Source organism: Prionailurus viverrinus, chromosome F1, assembly GCF_022837055.1.
Source record: "Prionailurus viverrinus isolate Anna chromosome F1, UM_Priviv_1.0, whole genome shotgun sequence".
NCBI lineage: Eukaryota > Metazoa > Chordata > Mammalia > Carnivora > Felidae > Prionailurus > Prionailurus viverrinus.
Genome location: NC_062577.1, coordinates 41,831,769 through 41,850,068, shown reverse-complemented (window position 1 = coordinate 41,850,068; position 18,300 = coordinate 41,831,769). Strand labels below are relative to the sequence as shown.

Sequence of the window (18,300 nt, the reverse complement as noted above, 5' to 3'; positions counted from 1 at the left end):
GTCCACTTCCCACCACGTACACCAGTTTTTTGCAACTCAGAACAACCTTCTGGAACCTGAAGGAAAAACCTTCTGCAGGGAGATATCCTCTTGGATCTGGTTTCCAGTGGACCAGAGTGATTAATTAACAGCCATTATGGAGGGGTACCTGGGTGGCTCAGTCAATTAGGTATCAGACTCTTAATTTCAGCTCAGGTCATGATCTTGTGGTTTGTGAGCTGGAGCCCCGCATTGGGCTCTTTGCTGACCGTGAGGAGTCTGCTTGGGATTCTCTCTCTCCCTCTCTCTCTCTCTCTCTCTACGCCTCCCCCACTCTCCTAATCTTGCTCTCTCAAAATAAATAAATAGACTTAACAAATTAAAAAAAGAAATTTATTTTAAAAGTAGCACTTTACTGGGCACTAAACTACTCCTTGTCTGTAATCCTCATAGCAATACTGGACGGTGGGTGGTTTTATACCCATTTTACAGATGAAGAAACTGAGGCTTACACAGGGCTAGCAGAATTCTTTGGATCTAGTTCTGTCTGGATCCAAGATCTACCCACCTTCCAGCCAGGAGCTCTGATTACTGCCGCAATTAGTACAGACACACCTTAGATCTCGGGAACAAGAAACTAATATCCATCAAGTACAAACTGCTCAATCTCAGGTCCAGTCCAAGCTGAATGCAATCGAATTCCACGCTCTGGAATCCCAGCACATAAACAGAGAATCCCCTCTGAGACTTCTACACATGTATGTTCACAGATACACATTCCTTCAACTAATCCAAAATTCTACCTACCCAGACAATACTTACCTCCCGGGCCAAGAGCAAGGTCTGATCCCAGCTGGTGTTTCGACAATGTTTCCAATGATGGAAACATCTCCTCCACAGACCCCCCCAGCCCCACCCGGAAGCTCCTCACTCATTGGAGGTCAGTCGCAAGTGTTTCATCATTTCCAACAGGGCGGGGACAGGCTGCTCAGAAGATAATAATCTAGCTCTGTTGAGTAGAACGGGGTGAAGCAATAGATAACACCTTCTATCTCCCTCAGCAGGGCTCTACCCGGCCTCTCTTTGCAGACAGTTTACACAGATGGAGGAGATTAGTAGTCTCTCTCCATGTGAATGCACATTGAAATACCACCAATATGCACATAACCTGGTAGAGGGAAAGAGCACGGGCAAGAGGAGTCAAGAGGCCTGGGTTCAAGTCCAACCTCGGATATTAACTTGCTGCATGAGTTCAGACAAATCACTTTCCCACGAGGAACCTCATCTTCTTCCTCCATAAAATGAAGAAGTAGGTCTCGAGATATTAGCAAAGGTCCCTTCCAACTTGGCCCATCTTTGATGTGGCCATAGATTAAGAGATTGCGTATGGGACGCAGGGCAACTGATGGGGATCATTTTCCAAGGACAATTTCTTTGCCATTCAACATTAAATGGGGCCAACCTAGGATGGTTGTTGCAGCTTTGGGCGGGTCTCAAGCTAAATCCCCAGGACTGAAATTTGGGAGTGAAGAAGATGTGATGAGGATAAAATGATCCTGATAGGAACCCAAGAAAGCAGAATTTTATAAATCTCTGTGATATCACCTCCCTGTCGCAGGACAAGTTAACCAGTATAGAATAATGGCTTCAGAATCAGATATATTCAGATTTAAACCCTGCTATACAACTTGGTAGCTGTGTGACTTGACAAAAGTTGCTTAACCTCTCTGATCCTCAGTTTTTTCATCTGTAAAATTGGGTTAACAATAAATACCTATTTTTTTAATCTCATAAAGTTTTTTTTTTTAATATATGAAATTTATTGTCAAATTGGTTTCCATACAACACCCAGTGGTCATCCCAAAAGATGCCCTCTTCAATGCCCATCACCTCCCCTCCCCTCCCTCCCACCCCCCATCAACCCTCAGTTTGTTCTCAGTTTTTAAGAGTCTCTTATGCTTTGGCTCTCTCCCACTCTAACCTCTTTTTTTTTTTTTTTTCCTTCCCCTCCCCCATGGGTTTCTGTTAGGTTTCTCAGGATCCACATAAGAGTGAAAGCATATGGTATCTGTCTTTCTCTGTATGGCTTATTTCACTTAGCATCACACTCTCCAGTTCCATCCACGTTGCTACAAAAGGCCATATTTCATTCTTTCTCGTTGCCACGTAATATTCCATTGTGTATATAAACCACCATTTCTTTATCCATTCATCAGTTGATGGACATTTAGGCTCTTGCCACAACTCATAAGGTTTTTTAAAGTGAAGTCATATAAATAATTAGGCAAAGCACTTAACAGAAGTTCCTTTCTGTGGTAAACAACAAATGGTAGCGATCTATACTTTTATTCTCTGAAAGAAAGTTAGAAAGCCATTCTTTAGGCTGAGTCCGGCTCAGTGTTCTATGACCCTCAATGTGTCATCGGCTCACTGTGGAAATACGTTTGTGGCGGTAGCTGCTGCTTGGGGTTGTGTTGAGAACACAAAGCCCTGCTATCACTCAAGATTTGGGGACACACAAGAGTGATTTCCTAACTGGACTGTCCATGTCCTCCACATTGACCTGCTAATGTCAACTACACTTCTCTCTGCTCCCGACTCTGCCGTGATCTCTAAGTGATTAACTCGAGCTACAGTTAACCTACAGGAATCAAGACAAATCTCCGCACTTTGATTATCCTCTCACACGAACCCGTTGTAGTTACGGCAGCAGCCAGAGTTGCGCAAACTTCACGAAGCTCTGCTCTTTTGCATGGACCACTCTTGGACCAGAACCTTCCACGAGCCTCTCTGAGGCTCACAGGATCATGTAGTTACTAAGGATCATTGAACATGATGTATTTTGGGTCCTCCACTTGTGCAGTCTCTCTAGACAGTGTTAGAATAATAGGAAGTCCGCTTGACTTGGCCCTCAGTGCCCTAGAGATCTGAGGCATTTGACCTCTCTGGACTGTATTTTCCTCATCTAGAACTGGAAGGGGTTGTAGTTAGATCATCCACGACTCTGCTCTAAATAGCAAAGTAAGAATTATTGGGGGTCTCTGTCTTATTCTTCTCCATGTCCCGGGTTGCCAGAACTCTGCCTGCACTTGTAATAGGTGCTTGACAAATGTCTGTGGCATGGATAAGAGAGTGAATGAGTTCGAGGGCTCTGGGGTATGCCAGGGGCTCATGCACTACCTGACTGCACGCACACACTTGCCGAAGATGAGCTGAGGATTCACCCGCAAAAGCGCTTAGCCTGCTCCGGCTCGGAGGCCCCGGGAATGTGTTCCTCACACAGTCCCCCGTCATCTGCGGAGCCCCATATGATATGGCTCTCCTCTCTCTGCTTTGAGCCTAACAGACTCCAGCCCCAAAGGCAGGATCCGAGGGGAGATCAGAACAGTGATACATGAAGTTATAATACCTGTAGCATCAACAGGAAGCTATTTTTGTTAGTTTATCACCTGCTGGAGTGGCTGATGGACCTCGATAACATGCTTTCCCCTCCCCGCCCCGGACAGTTCATAAGACAGCATCCCCTCCAAATCCCTTTTCTCTGTGTGATGTCTCCAACATCTGTGGGACCCAGTGTGTCCCAGAGAACGCAGCTACTCTCTACAGGAGAACATTTTCTCTCTCCATCTTTACTGGTGTGTCAACAGGAATAGGAATTTTCAGGCAAAGAGAAAACACCCTGCTCACTATGCAATCATTTTCCTAGTCCGTTTTTCCGAATCCATTTCCTGATCCATTTTTTATAATACTTCCCCTGCATACTTGCTCTTTAAAAATACTGTTCCAAGTTGTTTTCCGCACTGTAACAAAGGAGCTTTTAAAACCCACAGCTCTGGTGATGGCATCCTCTGCCAAAGCCTCCCGTGGCCTCCCATTGCACTTAGGATGAAATCCAAGATCCTGACTAAGATCCAGAAGGCTCCCACTGTCTGGCAGTCACCACCCTTTTAGCCGTATCTCAGGTATTTTGCTTGCTTTTCTCTCTTCATCCTTTTCCAGGCTCCCTCTCTCCTCAGGGTGTCTGCTCAGGTGGGTCCCTCGGGGCCCAAAAAGTTTTCAGGCATTTTTTAAAAGATTTTATTTTTAAGTAATCTCTACACTCAACGTGGGGCTTGAACTCACAACCCCAAGATCAAGAGTTGCAAACTCTACTGATTGAGCCAGCCAGGTGCCCCCCTCATGGTATTTTTTTTTAAGTTTATTTTATTTATTTTGAGAGAGAGAGAGCAGAGGAGGGGCAGAGAGAGGGAGAGACAGAAGCCCAAGCAGGCTCTATGCTGTTAGTGCAGAGCCTGACATGGGGCTCAAACTCACAAACCATGAGGTCATGACCTGAGCCAAGATAGATGAACTGACTAAGCCACCTAGATATCCCTTCGTGGTATGTTTAATGGCTGCCTAATATCCCACTCTGCTAGTATAACCCAAATTCAAACCATTCCTTGGGTCATCACTCAGTTGTTTCCAGTGTTTTTACTATTGCAGACAACACCATCATGGATAACGTCGTACACACTGATTTTTTTCCCCCTTAGTTCAGACTATTTCCTTAGGATTGAGTTCTTGAAGTGAATATCTACGTTCAAGGAAAGTGCTCTTATGGTTTTTGAATCGCTTTGCCCTCTACTTGCAGAAGATGTATTCCAGTAGCAGGATTGGAGTGAGCCCATTATCTACAATCTGGAGAGCAACGAACCATCCTTTTTCAGTAACGACAGCGTGCTATTGCCACAAAGGTTTTAGTTTACTTTTTTCAAATCTGTTTATCATTAGTAAGAACATGTTTTATTATTTAATGAGTGTCAGCAACTGTACCACTTGCTTTCTTTACACTAATCCATTTGACCCCCACAACAAACTTATAAGGAGGATACTATTTTACGATGAAGCAGCTGGGGTCGTCTGGGTGGCTCAGTCTGTTGAGCATTGGATTCTCAATTCCAGCGCAGGTCATGAGCTCATGGTTTGTGAGTTCGAGCCCCACACCAGGTTCTGTGCTGACAGCTCCAAGCCTGGAGCCTGCTTCAGATTCTGTGTCTCCGTCTCTGCCCCTCCCCAGCTTGTGCTGTCTCTTTGTGTCTCTCAAAAAAATAAACATTAAAAAAATTTTAATAATAAAATAAAATAAAATAAAACAAAGAAGCTGAAACTTGGGGAGGTTCCCAAATTCAGGATGGTAGTAACTAGCAGAACCAGGATTCAAACTCAGAACTTTTATTATCAGTTTGAAAACCACTTGCTTTCTGCAATATTTGCATACTTTCTATACCCCCTAATGGATTTTCTGCATCGGCAAGTAGGTTGACACTCAACGCCATGGGGTTGTGCAGTGCACAACCCTAAGTTCGCATGACAAGCACCAAGCCCTGCACCTTCCCAGAGTCAACAGTCTATGGCCAGGAGCTTCTTGCCCCTGGCCATCCCCTCCACTCCTCTCCTCCCTTTCAGTTCAAACTTTTTATTGATTACTGATCTCAGTCTATAACCTAAAGTTTAACCTCAGTGACAGATGCACTGAGATGCCCACGTCCCGAATTGCTTAAGAATTAATGAGTTCACGTGAAGCACTCCATTCATTGCAAAACACTCTGCAAACATTAGGTTTTAATATCTTTTCCATTTTTAAAGTTTATTTATTTATTTTGAGAGACAGCATAAGCAGGGGAGGGGCAGAGAGAGGTGGGAGAGAGAGAATCCCAAGCAGGCTCCGCACTGTCAGCGCAGAGACCGATGTGGGACTCAAATGCATGACCTGTGACATCATGACCTGAGTCGAAATCAAGAGTTGGACACTTAACCCACTGAACCTATTACCTCTTAAAAACAACATAGATGGGGGGCCTGGGTGGCTTGGTCGGTTAAGCGTCCGACTTCCGCTCAGGTCATGATCTCACGGTCCGTGAGTTCGAGCTCCGCGTCGGGCTCTGTGCTGACAGCTCAGAGCCTGGAGCCTGTTTCAGATTCTGTGTCTCCCTCTCTCTCTGCTCCTCCCCTGTTCATGCTCTGTCTCTCTCTGTCTCAAAAATAAATAAACGTTAAAAAAAATTAAAAATAAAATAAAAAATAAAATAAAATAAAATAGAAATGGAGAGCAACTGCTACTGAGAGCAGGGCTCCTTCTGGGGTGAAAGTTGTTCTAAAAATGATCGTGGTGCTGGTTATGTGCCTCTGTGGGCAGACTGCAAACTGTGGCATTGAATTGTATGGTAAGTGAATTCGACCTCAATTAAGCTGGTATTAAAAAAAAGAATTCTAGAAAAAATCAAGGGCTTTCCTACCATGACCACTGTGTTGTTCTCCCCTAAATGGTTCTACCATTCATTCATCCTGCGGATGTTTCTGGATAGTCCGTGATGCGCCTGGCCCTATGCTAAGCACTTGGAATACAGAGTAAAGAAGATAGACGTGGTCACTATCCTCAAGGGATTGGGGTCATAGACTCCAGATAAGAAATCACACAAAGGTGTGGTGAGTGCTATATTCTGGAAAGTAAAAGGGAGTCAGGAAAACAGACCCAGAGGCTCATCACAGTCTTTGTCAGAGAAACCCTAGCTTCTATCTACAGTTTGAGATGGACAGTTCAGTGGCCTCCGCAAGCAGATGTCCCTGAAGCCTTTGGGAATAGAATGAAGGGATGGAGGTCCCGGGAGAGAGCCTTGTGGTGCTCCAACATCAAAAGGACGGGCGGAGACCCCCAAATCATGGAAAAGACCCAGGAGGTATGAGACAGCAATTCATAGACACCAGGTCTCAGGGAACATTCATCTAACATGTTCCGGCCCTCGTATGTCCCCCCATTTTCCTCATGCAGTCAGGATTGTCCCAGCTGGTGTGTTTCCAGGGGGTGTCAGTGAATTTCCTAGATCAAGGTTTGTTTTTAAACATTTTTTCATGTTTATTTATTTTTGAAAGAGAGAGACAGAATGTGGGCAGGGGAGGGGCAGAGAGAGGGAGACACAGAATTTGAAGCAGGTCCAGGCTCCGAGCTGTCAGCACAGCATCAGGCTCGAACCCATGAATTGTGAGATCATGACCTGAGCTGAAGTCAGATGCTCAACCGACTGCGCCACTCAGGCGCCCCTACTAGATCAAGTTTCGAACATCTACGCCAAGAAACGTATTTTCAGAGTATATTAGAGGAGTCCACTATTTTTCCAAAGCCTGAAATACATTTTTTTCTAAAAACAAGGATCCTCGTCAATTTCATTAAGTTTGGGATACTCAATGTTTGCACATCGAGTGTGTCCTTTCTTCCATCCAGGCTAGCCCACCTGGTGCGCAAATTGTCTTCTACTTTTTTGTGTCTGTTTTAGCTTCCCACTTAGATGATCAGCTCCTAAGGAAGTGAAAAATTGGGGGTCATGTGATTTATTTATTTGTCGAGTTCCTTTTTATGAGAAGCTGCTGCTAAATGATACTTGAGGCAGGTTTGGAAACAAAAAACAAAAAACACTACCCGTGTTAATGGATAATGGCCACTCCCTTCGAGTGATGGCAACATAGTCCTGCTGATTCTAGTTCACTCGACTACTAGTCAATGAGAAATAACTCCTTAGAACATAATCAATTGTATTAACCAGCCGATAATAACTCTTCACATTTTCTATAGCATCTTACAGTTTATAGAATATTTTCATATAACATCATTGGACAACTCCTGTTGAGGTGGTCATTATTATTTCCATTTTAGAGATGAAAAAAGGCTGGACATTAGTTAACTTGGTAAGGGTTGTACACAATCAGCGAACAGCTGGGTTACGCTGTCAGCTCAGTGGTTACCCAAGGGGGTGATGCAGGTGACAGTGGGAGCTGTCCATCTGGGAGGCAGGTGTTAAAGGGGTGTGTTGTCTATAGAGGATTTTATTTTTTTAATTTTTTAAAGTTTATTTTTGAGAGAGAGACAGAAAGAGATTGAGAGCATAGCAGGGAAAGGGCAGAGAGAGAATCTCAAGCAGGCTCTACACTGTCAGTGCAAAGCCCTATGCGGGGCTTGAACTCATGAACCGTGAGATCATGACCTGAGCCAAAACCAAGAGTCAGATGCTTAACCGACTGAGCCACCCAGGTGCCCTGCGGGGGATTTTAAAACAATGAAACTAAAAGCAGTCTGCTTTTATTATCACCCTGAGTCAATAATTCTAAATAATGTCAGTGATAAAATACTCCTCCCTGCTGGGCACTGAGAAGCTGTTTTTTTCTATCCTGTAATAGAAATATTAAGAGAGCAAGTAAACCTCTTTTCCAGTCACACAGAGAGATTTCTCTTAGGACTTTGCAAAGTATTTCATGTTCCAGATCCCTGTCCTTGTTAAAACAGATACATTTTCTTTGAGGGTTTTCAGGGCCTTGCAGAATTGTACTTTTCCAGGGGAAATAACAATGGCCACAACGTCTAGAAGCTCCTCCACCTACTTAACAGAATTTCCCAAGAATCTTCCAGAAGAACAGCATCAATTCACTCATTCAGCAAAATGTACTGAGCAGCTTCTCAGACACTGATGCAGGAGCCATGGGTGCGGGTGGGTAACAGAGAGAGGAAGACAGCTACCCCCGCCAGGCTGGTGATCTGTGGACAATTTCTGAGGATGAGCTGGAGGAATTTATCCTAGAGCCCAAGACCTGGGCACCTAGCTCACTTGATCTCCAGACCTTAGCTGGAGATGTCCAGAATTCTCCCATCTGAAGCGGGAAGGGAAGCTTGCTCCAAAGTCACAAACGTTGATTTAGGATTGGAGTCCTAGCTGTTAGCTCAGACCCGAGGGGTTTCCTGGGACCCGGAATTCTCGATGCTAAAACCAGTACCATCCCCAGCCAATCAGGATGGTTGGTCATCCTCCCTTCTAGTTGCTAAGATTTCTTAATCACTATTAAGTGTTCGTTTTACTGTTGTTAGAATCACCACAGGTCCCAAGATTGGGGCAGAGAGAGCTGGGCAATATCTGTATTTTAGCCTAGGAGCCAGCAACAAGGCAGACTCACACACGAGCTCTAGGAAGACCCCGGGGCAGCCATCCTCAAGAGCAGCGTTACTGACATTTTTTGTGCAGGCTAATTCTAGCTTCCAGAGGGTGATACAATGCATGGTAAGATATTTAACAGCATCCCTGGCCTCTACCCAGCGTCCCAGTAGTGCACCACACACACACACACACACACACCCCATCTCACTGTGATCATCAAAAATGTCACCTGATATCTTCAAATGCCCCCTGGAAGGGGTATGAAATTTCTCCCAGCTGACACCTGCTGCTCTACAGACATGTCTCTTGTTGCCTCATTAAGAATTGGAAGCCCTCGTGCAGAAATCAAGGCTGGTAGAAGGGGCGTCTTGGCTTCGAGCTGGGCGCAGTCACCCCACTTGCCCCCATGAAAGTCTAAAGGCTACTCTGCACTCTCCCTGGGCAGAAGCAGAGCTAGCCTGGTCCCCGGGGACCTTCTGTGACAGTGTGACACCTAGGCAGTTGCCCCCTTATTCCAGCTCTTCCCACAAGGTGTTACAAGAAATAATTCCTGCCCTATGGGATGCTCCTTGGGGATATGAAGAGTTTAAAGGATACCACATAGCTATTCACCAAGCACATTACATATTGGAGGCTCCGAGAAGTCTTGCCATAAAGAGACCTGTTTAAATTTTACATCTCAGATTTATGTGGAGGTCAGTCTATCCATTAAGATTTAAATACCATTGGCTCACTATTCTAGCTGTTGGAAACTCTGGGGCCCTCCCTGAGATTTCCGAGAATTTCCAGAGGGTTTGTGTTCCTGTACTCACTTCCAGCTGAATTCAGCCCCTCCCCGAATTGTCCAACTCATTCATATAGCACCTTTGACCACTTCCCTCTTATTCGTGCTCTATGCTGACCAAGATGTGGATTTCAGTCCCCTTTCTCCTTCCCCAAAATACCCACATCGGGCATTGCTGTGTTAAGCAGTCTTTACTGAGGTTTGCGCCGGTAAAAATCTTTTATGTGATTTTAGGCCCTCTTCCCCTCAAAATTTTCCTTGTTATCCCCCAACACAGCCTCCTCCACCCCCACCCAACTCCTTCTCATTTTATTGTATAAGGCATCCTCACTTTCCCCTCCTTACTTGGCCTTAGACCTACCTTTGCACCTTCAAAGTCTTGTTAATGGATGACCACACGCTTTACCATCCAAATTATGACACCTTTATTTTTTATTGTCAAACGATCCTTCATTGAAATAGTTTCCTTTGTGATTCTTAACCAGCTGGACATTCCGCTGAACCACTATTGAGGTCATCTATGATGTCATGAGGGTGTCAGCCATCAACGCTGCAGCCCACAGATTGGGCAGTCTCCAGGATCTCTTTAATGGTTCCAGAGAATTCTCTGGCTAACGATCGGTGCTGCCTCTATCAGGCAATGTTGACAATCTCATCAAATATCAAAGGTGATATTTCCACTGTGCTCAATGTTTTTCTGCTTCTTTCTGTCTCTCAGGGGTTCCTTGAGGGCTTTGATAACCAGGGCAGAGGCAGAAGGTGCCACTTTAACCTGGGCCTGTCGGTTCTGAATGGTCAGTTTCAATGTAATCCTCAGACCCTTCCGATCATCAGTTGCCTTGGCAACCTTTTTTGGAGACAGACCCCGTGGGCCGATCTTTGGGACCAGGGCAGATGTGGCACCGACTTTGGCACCTCAGGTATAGGACTTTGATTTCCTTGGGGTCAAACTTAGGCGGCCTGGTGGAGGGGGCTGGTGTCAGATGGACCCGGATTCGGGGTGACCGAAGACAGTTGAACTTTTGCCTCCTCCGAGCCAGGAGTCAAAAGCCAAACTATGACACTTTCGAGTGAAAGGCAGTCTCATAATAACGTCGCTGGGACAACAGGTGTGCAGCGGGAAGCTCCCTGGCAAACCAGGGCACGGGATAACCATGCATCTCTGCTAGCACAAAGGGCTGTCTACTCCTGGACTTGCCCTCGATTGACACAGAAAAGGTGGCAGAGGGTTGGAAATGTTAGTGCTTCCTTCTCTTCCTCTCCTCAGTCCCTATGAATGCAATGGAGCCATAGAGTACGGTGTTATTGACATGAACCCAGCCAGCCTCCTTGGAAGACGAGCAGTGGCTTCCATCAGCTTTGGTTTTAAGGGAAAATTTCTTTTTCTCCATTGTTCTTTGCTTATTCATCATTAGCCAAACTCATCTGGTCACAGATCCATTTAATCTCTCCATCCCTACATCCATTAATGTCTCCCATAACTAGGACACGCTGGGGAACTGGCTACCTGGCCACTGACATTGTCTTGGGTGATGACAAGGTTAGGGTGGAGTGAAGACAAGGCCTGAGGTTCTGGGGTCCCCTGTAAGTGAGGAGAACGCTGGAGATTAATAGAGAAGAGCAGCAGAGTGTAGAGTGGTGCAGCCAGAGGCACAATCCCCCCGCCCCAAACCAGGCTGCTGTTATGAACATAACACTCCATGGAACATGCTGTGGCAAGTGCTACCTTGGATACCTGATTCCCAAACCCAGGTGCTGATTTGTTACACACCCCTCATCTCCTCACGTCGCTTCCCTTCCCCTCCAGACACACGCACCGCCTTGCTCCTCTTTGACCATGCAAGGCATACTTCCACCTCAGGGCCTTTGCATTTGCTCTTCCTTCTGCCCAGAATGCTCTTCCCTATTTACCCCCTCTGCATTTAGGGCGAGTGACGGGGAAGCCTTCCCTGACCGTCCGAGGCAAAACAGCACCCTGCCCCCACTTGCTCTTCCCTACATTCCCTGATTTGCTTTATTTTGCTCCGTAGCACGTGCCATCACCTGCCTGTCTGTGTATTTGCCTGTCTGCCCCTTGACTGTTTCCCCCTTGGAGAAGATAAGCTCTCTGGGGGTGAGGTTTTGTCCCTTGGGTTCACGGCTGTATTCCCAGAGTCTAGAACATGGTGATGTTTAACACACGTTTTTAAATAAAGAAAAGAAGGGGTGACTCCGTTGTGATTCCAGACATCTTCCAAAGTTCCCACAAGAGCGGTCCCTGGTTAGTGGCGACAGGTAGCCCACTTTGGCCAGGCGCTCCTTCCCCGGGTGGCCCTCCGTGCCTGCGGGCGCTCACCAGGTCTTGCTCCCTCAGTCAGAAGCGCCTCACGTGTCCCTGCTGCCCCTCCCACCACCGTCCCCCACTTGCTATGTTGCCCAGCAGTTCTGTCAGGCAGACGTACAAGGTCGGCAGCTCTTCACGAGTCAGGGGCAAGGTTTTAATTCTGGATAAGGCAGAATAGGAGAGACACAACCGAGAAGCAGAGCCCTGAATAGCATGAACCCTCCTCCTCAACCCTAGCCTCGGGAGGGGTGAGAACTAGACAGGACTTCTTTGTGGGCCGGTCTGTCTCAGGAACCAGCTTCTGGGGCTGGGGTGGCTCAGACCGACATGTCCTGTCTCTCATGTGCCACTCCTTTCCATTAGAACTGCACTTTATTTCCAATCAATTAGAAGAATACCCAGCCATTTACCGTCATTAGAATGTTTTAATGCATTTTTCTAACTAGACACACACACACACATACACACACATACACACACACACACACACACACACACACACCAGCTGGGGCATAGGTTTGACTCTCAGCCTGAAGCATCGCATTGGCTTCCCATCAGTGGAATACAATGGAGGCATATTCCACTTGGTCTGGTGATGTCTTCCTGGGCCGATCGAAAGGGGGCACGTTGGCATAGACAGCGAAGTCATCCTCTTTCCAGGGAGTCAGGTTGATCACATTGGAATATATGGCATCAGCGTGGCAGGAAAACTCCTTCAGAGAGAGGACCCCAGTTACAGACAGATAACTAAGCACTAGAGACGTCCATAGATAGCACCAGCTACTGGGCCCCCTGTAGGACAGCAATGAAATACTGGGTCCTTGTGCAAGACTTGGACTTCCCTCGATTTAAAAAAAAACATCTCTTTTAGGGCTGTTCCCTGCCTCATCCCCATCACCTCTGACATGGGGTCTACTTTGGAAACAGCATCAAATCGTGGCAGAAGGGACTGGAAGTTCCTTTAGGTACAATGACTATTTCCTTACCGAAGTTTTATGGAGAAAGTTGGTCTGGTGCCTCAGTTGTTTCTTAAATAGCCCTAGAAAAATTAATAGATTCAGAGTCAGCTTGAGTGGGCATAGTAACCATCTTCACTTGGTTGATTACTGGCCTTAGGCTTAAACTTTTGAAATGCAAAATTCACTGTATTGAACCCATTGAGCCCCTTAGAGGAAGCTAGATGCCCAGGATGAGATGGGAGAGTGAGCCCCACTGGCGCACTTTATAACTTGAGTTATTATTTAGGTGAGATTGTGTAGCATTAATATTTCTTTTAGCTGCTGCATATAAACCATACATATATATGGCTTTCGGCATAAATAATTTGTACCATAAATAAATCTGTTGCTCTATGCCCCGTGTCTGGCGGCTCTGGAGAACAGACACCATAACTCACCCACTCCTCCCGTCCCCGAGGCTGCCCCACAGGAAAGCCACCCCCCTCTCCACCCCCAGTTTTCCCCATCTCTTCATTCTCAGGTCCAGGGCCAGCTTGCTTAACTCACTCTCATGTCTCCATTTCTTCAGGGTCATGGACAAGAGACCCACCAGGAGCAAGATGAGAGCCACCACACCAACGGAGCCAGAAATGACTGTGGCTGCTGTGCCCAAACTGAGGGAAGCAAACCAGAGAAATGAGGACGCTCCACCCGCCTCGGCCAGCTTTGGTGACCATCCACACAATTGTCCTGGGGCCTCCTTACTCCTACAGGAGCTCTTCCACCTGTGGGCTCCCACTTCCCCAAAACCACCTCCTGCCTCCATTTTGAGCCTCTCTCCTCTGCCCCGACCTCCAGAGCCATGGTCCCAGTCACACCCATCCCCCTTCTGGGCCAAGCAGACCGCTTCCCACAGCCCCCGACACTTCTCATCCGTAGGTCCAGCTCTCCTCTCAACTACCTGCTGAGTTCATCAGGTTTGATCTCTGGCTTCAGCGTGGTGAGGTTCTCTATAGAAAGGGGCAGAAAGGAAGTAGAAAGGAAATTTGAGAGTAATTTTTACACACATGCTCTTGACTGAATGTCTCCTGCTGAAATTCGTATGTTAAATCCTAGCCCCCAATGTGATGGTATTAGGAAATGGGTCCTTTTGGAGGTAGTAGGTCATGAGGGTAGAGCCCTCATGAATAGGATTAGTGCCCTGATAAAAGAGACCCCACAGATCCCCCCTGACCCCCTCTACCATGTGAGGACACAGTGAGAAGACAGCTGTCTATGACCCAGGATGTGGGCTCTCACCAGACACTGAATGTGCCAGTGCTTTAATCTTGGATCCACCAGCATCTAGAACTATAAGAAATAAATCTCTGTTGCTTAGAAGCCACTCAGTCAATGGGCATTTGTCATAGCAGTCCAAACAGGCTCAGCACACATGTGAATGAGCTCTACAGGATATAAATGTAATATTAGTTTCCATTTTGGGGGGGCTTAACATACATCAGGCATATTCATTATCTCATTTAATTGTCATAAATAGACAATAAAATAGGCACAATTATTATTCCCATCTTGCAGTAAAGAAACAAACTCAGACGGAGATCAGACTTGCTCAAGGTCCTAGAGCTAGTAAGTGGCAGAGTTCAGACTTGAAGTCACATCTCTCTGACTTTAAATTGTGTGTTTATGAATGCTCTGCTTTGCTGTCTTCGTGTGGTCATTTCACTCCCAGGTTCTCCCATTCTTACAAAGGGCTGAGCGATACCAGATATGGCAGGATGTCCAGGAAAAAAAAAAAAAGTAACCGGAATGACACGGGTGAGTGGTACCCAGAGTGGGGCATGTGGTGGGATTGGAAGCGGTCAGGACCCTGGAAAGTTGGGCTGATACTGGGCAGAGGTGGCAGGTGTAAGAGCTTGCCCAGACTGGTGGCGGATGGCTGTGCTATTATCCACACTGTGAAAACATTTCTCCAGCACCAAAGGATGAAGACACCAGCCCATCCCCCACAGACTGTGCCTGTGTTCTCAGAGTTAGAAGGAATCTTAAAACATACGTAGTCAAACCCTCCACTGTGCAGGTGAGAAGCTTCAGGACAAACCACTTGCCCCACACAAGTGCTGGAGCCATGAGCCTATGTTTCCGACCCCAAACCCAAAGTTCTCTTTATCTGCACTCAGGCTCCTCCCTCTTCCTTTCCCCCATAAAGTGGGGCTGCACAATTCAGCCCCCGTGGCAGGTAGCACCTCTCCAGACACGTCTTGGGAGCTGGCTTATCAGACACCCAGATGCAGAGATTGTTGCTCAGGTTGGGTGAAGGGAACATGTGGGGTCACTGGGGCAACCTAACATGCATGATGACAAATAGCATCTAGGAGGAGGCACACCAAGAATCACGACCACTCGGGACATTAAGGTCAGATAGAATTGTGTCAGGCACCTTAATGGTCCACTTGCCGTCTGCCTTTTTTTCTGTCCTCCTTCTGAATAAGATAGCTGACCTCACCAAGGTTTTCTTTGACAAACTCCTGCCCACCTTCTGAGTGAGGGGTAGGGAGGGGACTTGGAAACCAGATCTTCCCAGTGCCCATGTCACCAACACCCACGATGAGGAACCAAGTCACTGGGCTTGATGTGTGGGAGACCGGGGTGGGGAGTGAGATGTCACACAGAAGCCCAGAACAATGAAAGGGGAGCCTGGGGCACCAGTGGGGGGTGGCTGGCTGGGATAGGACACACCTGTTTATAGCAAGGAGGACAGACAGCATGAGGGTGTCCCTCCAAGGTTAGGAAGGCAAGGAGGGTCAGTGGGAGTGAGGAGAACAAGCATGAAGGATGATACCATGAAAGAGCCTGAGCTTTAGAATCCAGTGACTTGGGTCTCAGGCACTTCTTAACTGTGATCTTAGACAGTCACTTAACCTCTCTGCGCCGAATTTTCTTCATCTGTGAAATGAACATAGTAAGACTACCAACCCCACAGGGTCGAGAACTGAGTGGTCAGACTATTACTTAACAGTAAGTCATAGCCACTTGGCCTAGGGCTGGTTTTCAGCTGGTCTTACCCGAGCAGAGCAATGGTGAGGGGTTGTTCAGGAAGGCATCGCTGCTGACTCTGGAGTCCTGGAACCTACAGTTGGTCCAATTCATTTCACCAGGGAGTCCACTCAGCCGGTTCCTGTTCCAGGTCCTGTGGGTCTTAGGACAGGTGGTCTCCTTACCTGGAAACAGAGCTTCTCAGAGGCATCTAGCAGCAGCTGGGAGAGACAGAACCCCAGGGAACTGGCACCCCTCTTGTCTACCTTTCTCATTCCACCACGGGAGCCCGTTGGGCGAAGAGAACGTTAGAATCTTGGCGCTGGAGGGGAAGACCTCGAAAAGCATTGCAGGGGTGCCTTGGTTGGGCATCCAACTCTTGATTTCAGCTCAAGCCATGATCTCATAGTTCATGAGATCGAGCCCCGTGCCAGGGTCTGAGCTGACAGCGCAAAGCCTGCTTGAGATTTTCTCTCTCCCTCTCTCTCTGCCCCTCCCCCACTCGTGCATGCACATTCACTTTCTCGCTCTCTCTCAAAAATAAATAAATATTTTTTAAAAACATTGAAATAGCATTCTTTCCCTAAGAAAAGCATCTTTAGATAGGCTTTCTCCAAGCACATGGTCCGAAGTGGACGCCCCCAGCCTCTCTGCCACATCACCTCTCATCTATTAGTGTATGAATTTACCTCTATCATATATAGATATTTTTTACTATTGTCCGTCTCTCATCACAAGAACATAAGCTCCACAAGAACATAAGCTCCACATCTCACTCCCCACCCCGGTCTCCCACACATCAAGCCCAGTGACTTGGTTCCTCATCGTGGGTGTTGGTGACATGGGCACTGGGAAGGGCAGAGCCTCTCTGCCACATCACCTCTCATCTATTAGTGTATGAATTTACCTCTATCATATATAGATATTTTTTACTATTGTCCGTCTCTCATCACAAGAACATAAGCTCCACAAGGACAGAAACTTACCCGCTTTCATCATCCCTATATCCCCAGCGCCTAGAACAGTGCCTACGCAATGGATAGCTTCCTTGTGTAATTGTTGAATGAATGAACAAATGTGAAAGACTCCTTTATAGCACCCCGCCCAGGGCCGCTCAACCTCTGTCCAAATCATGGCGAGCCTCCACCACGAACTTCGGCATCCCTTAGTTGATGGCAGATCTTTATCCTTTGAAAAGGAAGTTGATTTGAAACAGCCCAAAGTCACCCCGAACCCCAAACCAAATTGTGTGATAAAGTGGTGATAAAGTGTAATGAAGTAGGGGATCAAGTGGGGAATGTCAATCCTAGAAAAAGGGGTGCTATGCCCACCACACGCCAAGAGCAGTGTCCAGGAGGCGGAAGGCAGCCCAGGGGAAGAGTGAGGGAGATGTGGCCCACAGGGGCCATCACAGGCACTTACCTCCCGCTTGGCCTCCGGCCCCCGATCAGGGTGTGAAGTGAGGGTAAAGGTATGTTTAAGACCCGCTGAAAGAGTATCTGTCCCCCTCTGTCTCCCCCACCCACCACGACATCCGCAGGAGCAGACAGGAAATCCCCTAACGAGGCAAGACTTGGAACCAAGAGTCCAGGTAACACGGATGAGTCACTTCGCCTGCCTGGACTCCATTTCCCTATTTGTGAAACGGGGCAAGGGTGACAAGAATAAGGCACCACTACAAAAATAACTAGTTCTTTTCACAAATGCATGTCAGTGTCCCCTTCCAGTGTCCCCTTTGCACACGTCCCCTTGCACATTGTACATTTCTTCTCACAGTCATACTACTCGAGGAAAACTAAGGACTCCTTTTTGGAGACTAGCCTTTCGAAGTGTTGGGAATTGTTTTTATTGTTTCATTTTTTTTCAATGTTTATTTATTTTTGAGAGACAGAGAGAGACAGAGCCTGAGCAGGGGAAGGGCAGAGAGAGAGGGAGACAGAGAATCCGAAGCAGGCTCCAGGCTCTGAGCTGTCAGCACAGAGCCCGACACGGGGCTCAAACTCATGGACGGTGAGATCATGACCTGAGCCGAAGTCGGACACTCAACCGACTGAGCCACCCAGGCGCCCCGGAAATGTTTTTATCTTTAATTTTGGACGGAGGAGGGAACAGCGTAATCATTTTAGCTTGGGGTTTCTAAATGTTTCTGTTTTATTATGTGGCATTCATGTCACTTAGAACGGAAAAGCTCCAAAAGGAGAGTCTTTGAAAAGCTGCTTTTCCACCCTTCGCCCCAGTCGGCTTGTTCCCCTCCCTGGAGGCAATGAGCATTTCCAGTTTAGA

General features: G+C 47.0%; 1 protein-coding gene and 1 pseudogene across 5 annotated transcripts in view; both read right to left on the bottom strand.

Moving 5' to 3' along the window:
* The window catches only part of RHEX (regulator of hemoglobinization and erythroid cell expansion), a 28,191-nt gene extending 18,014 nt beyond the window's left edge, over window positions 1-10,177 (bottom strand). For 3 of the 5 annotated variants that reach the window (XM_047841213.1, XM_047841211.1, XM_047841216.1), the window contains exon 1: window positions 802-910. The gene's annotated coding sequence lies outside the window, so the exon portion shown is untranslated. Of the gene's footprint in view, window positions 1-547; window positions 688-801; window positions 911-10,084 lie in introns of those variants that run through there. The other 2 variants (XM_047841215.1, XM_047841214.1) reach the window with 2 other exon arrangements.
* Window positions 10,170-10,766, bottom strand: LOC125155064 (60S ribosomal protein L12-like; annotated as a pseudogene).
* Between the last annotated feature and the right edge of the window lie 7,534 nt (window positions 10,767-18,300).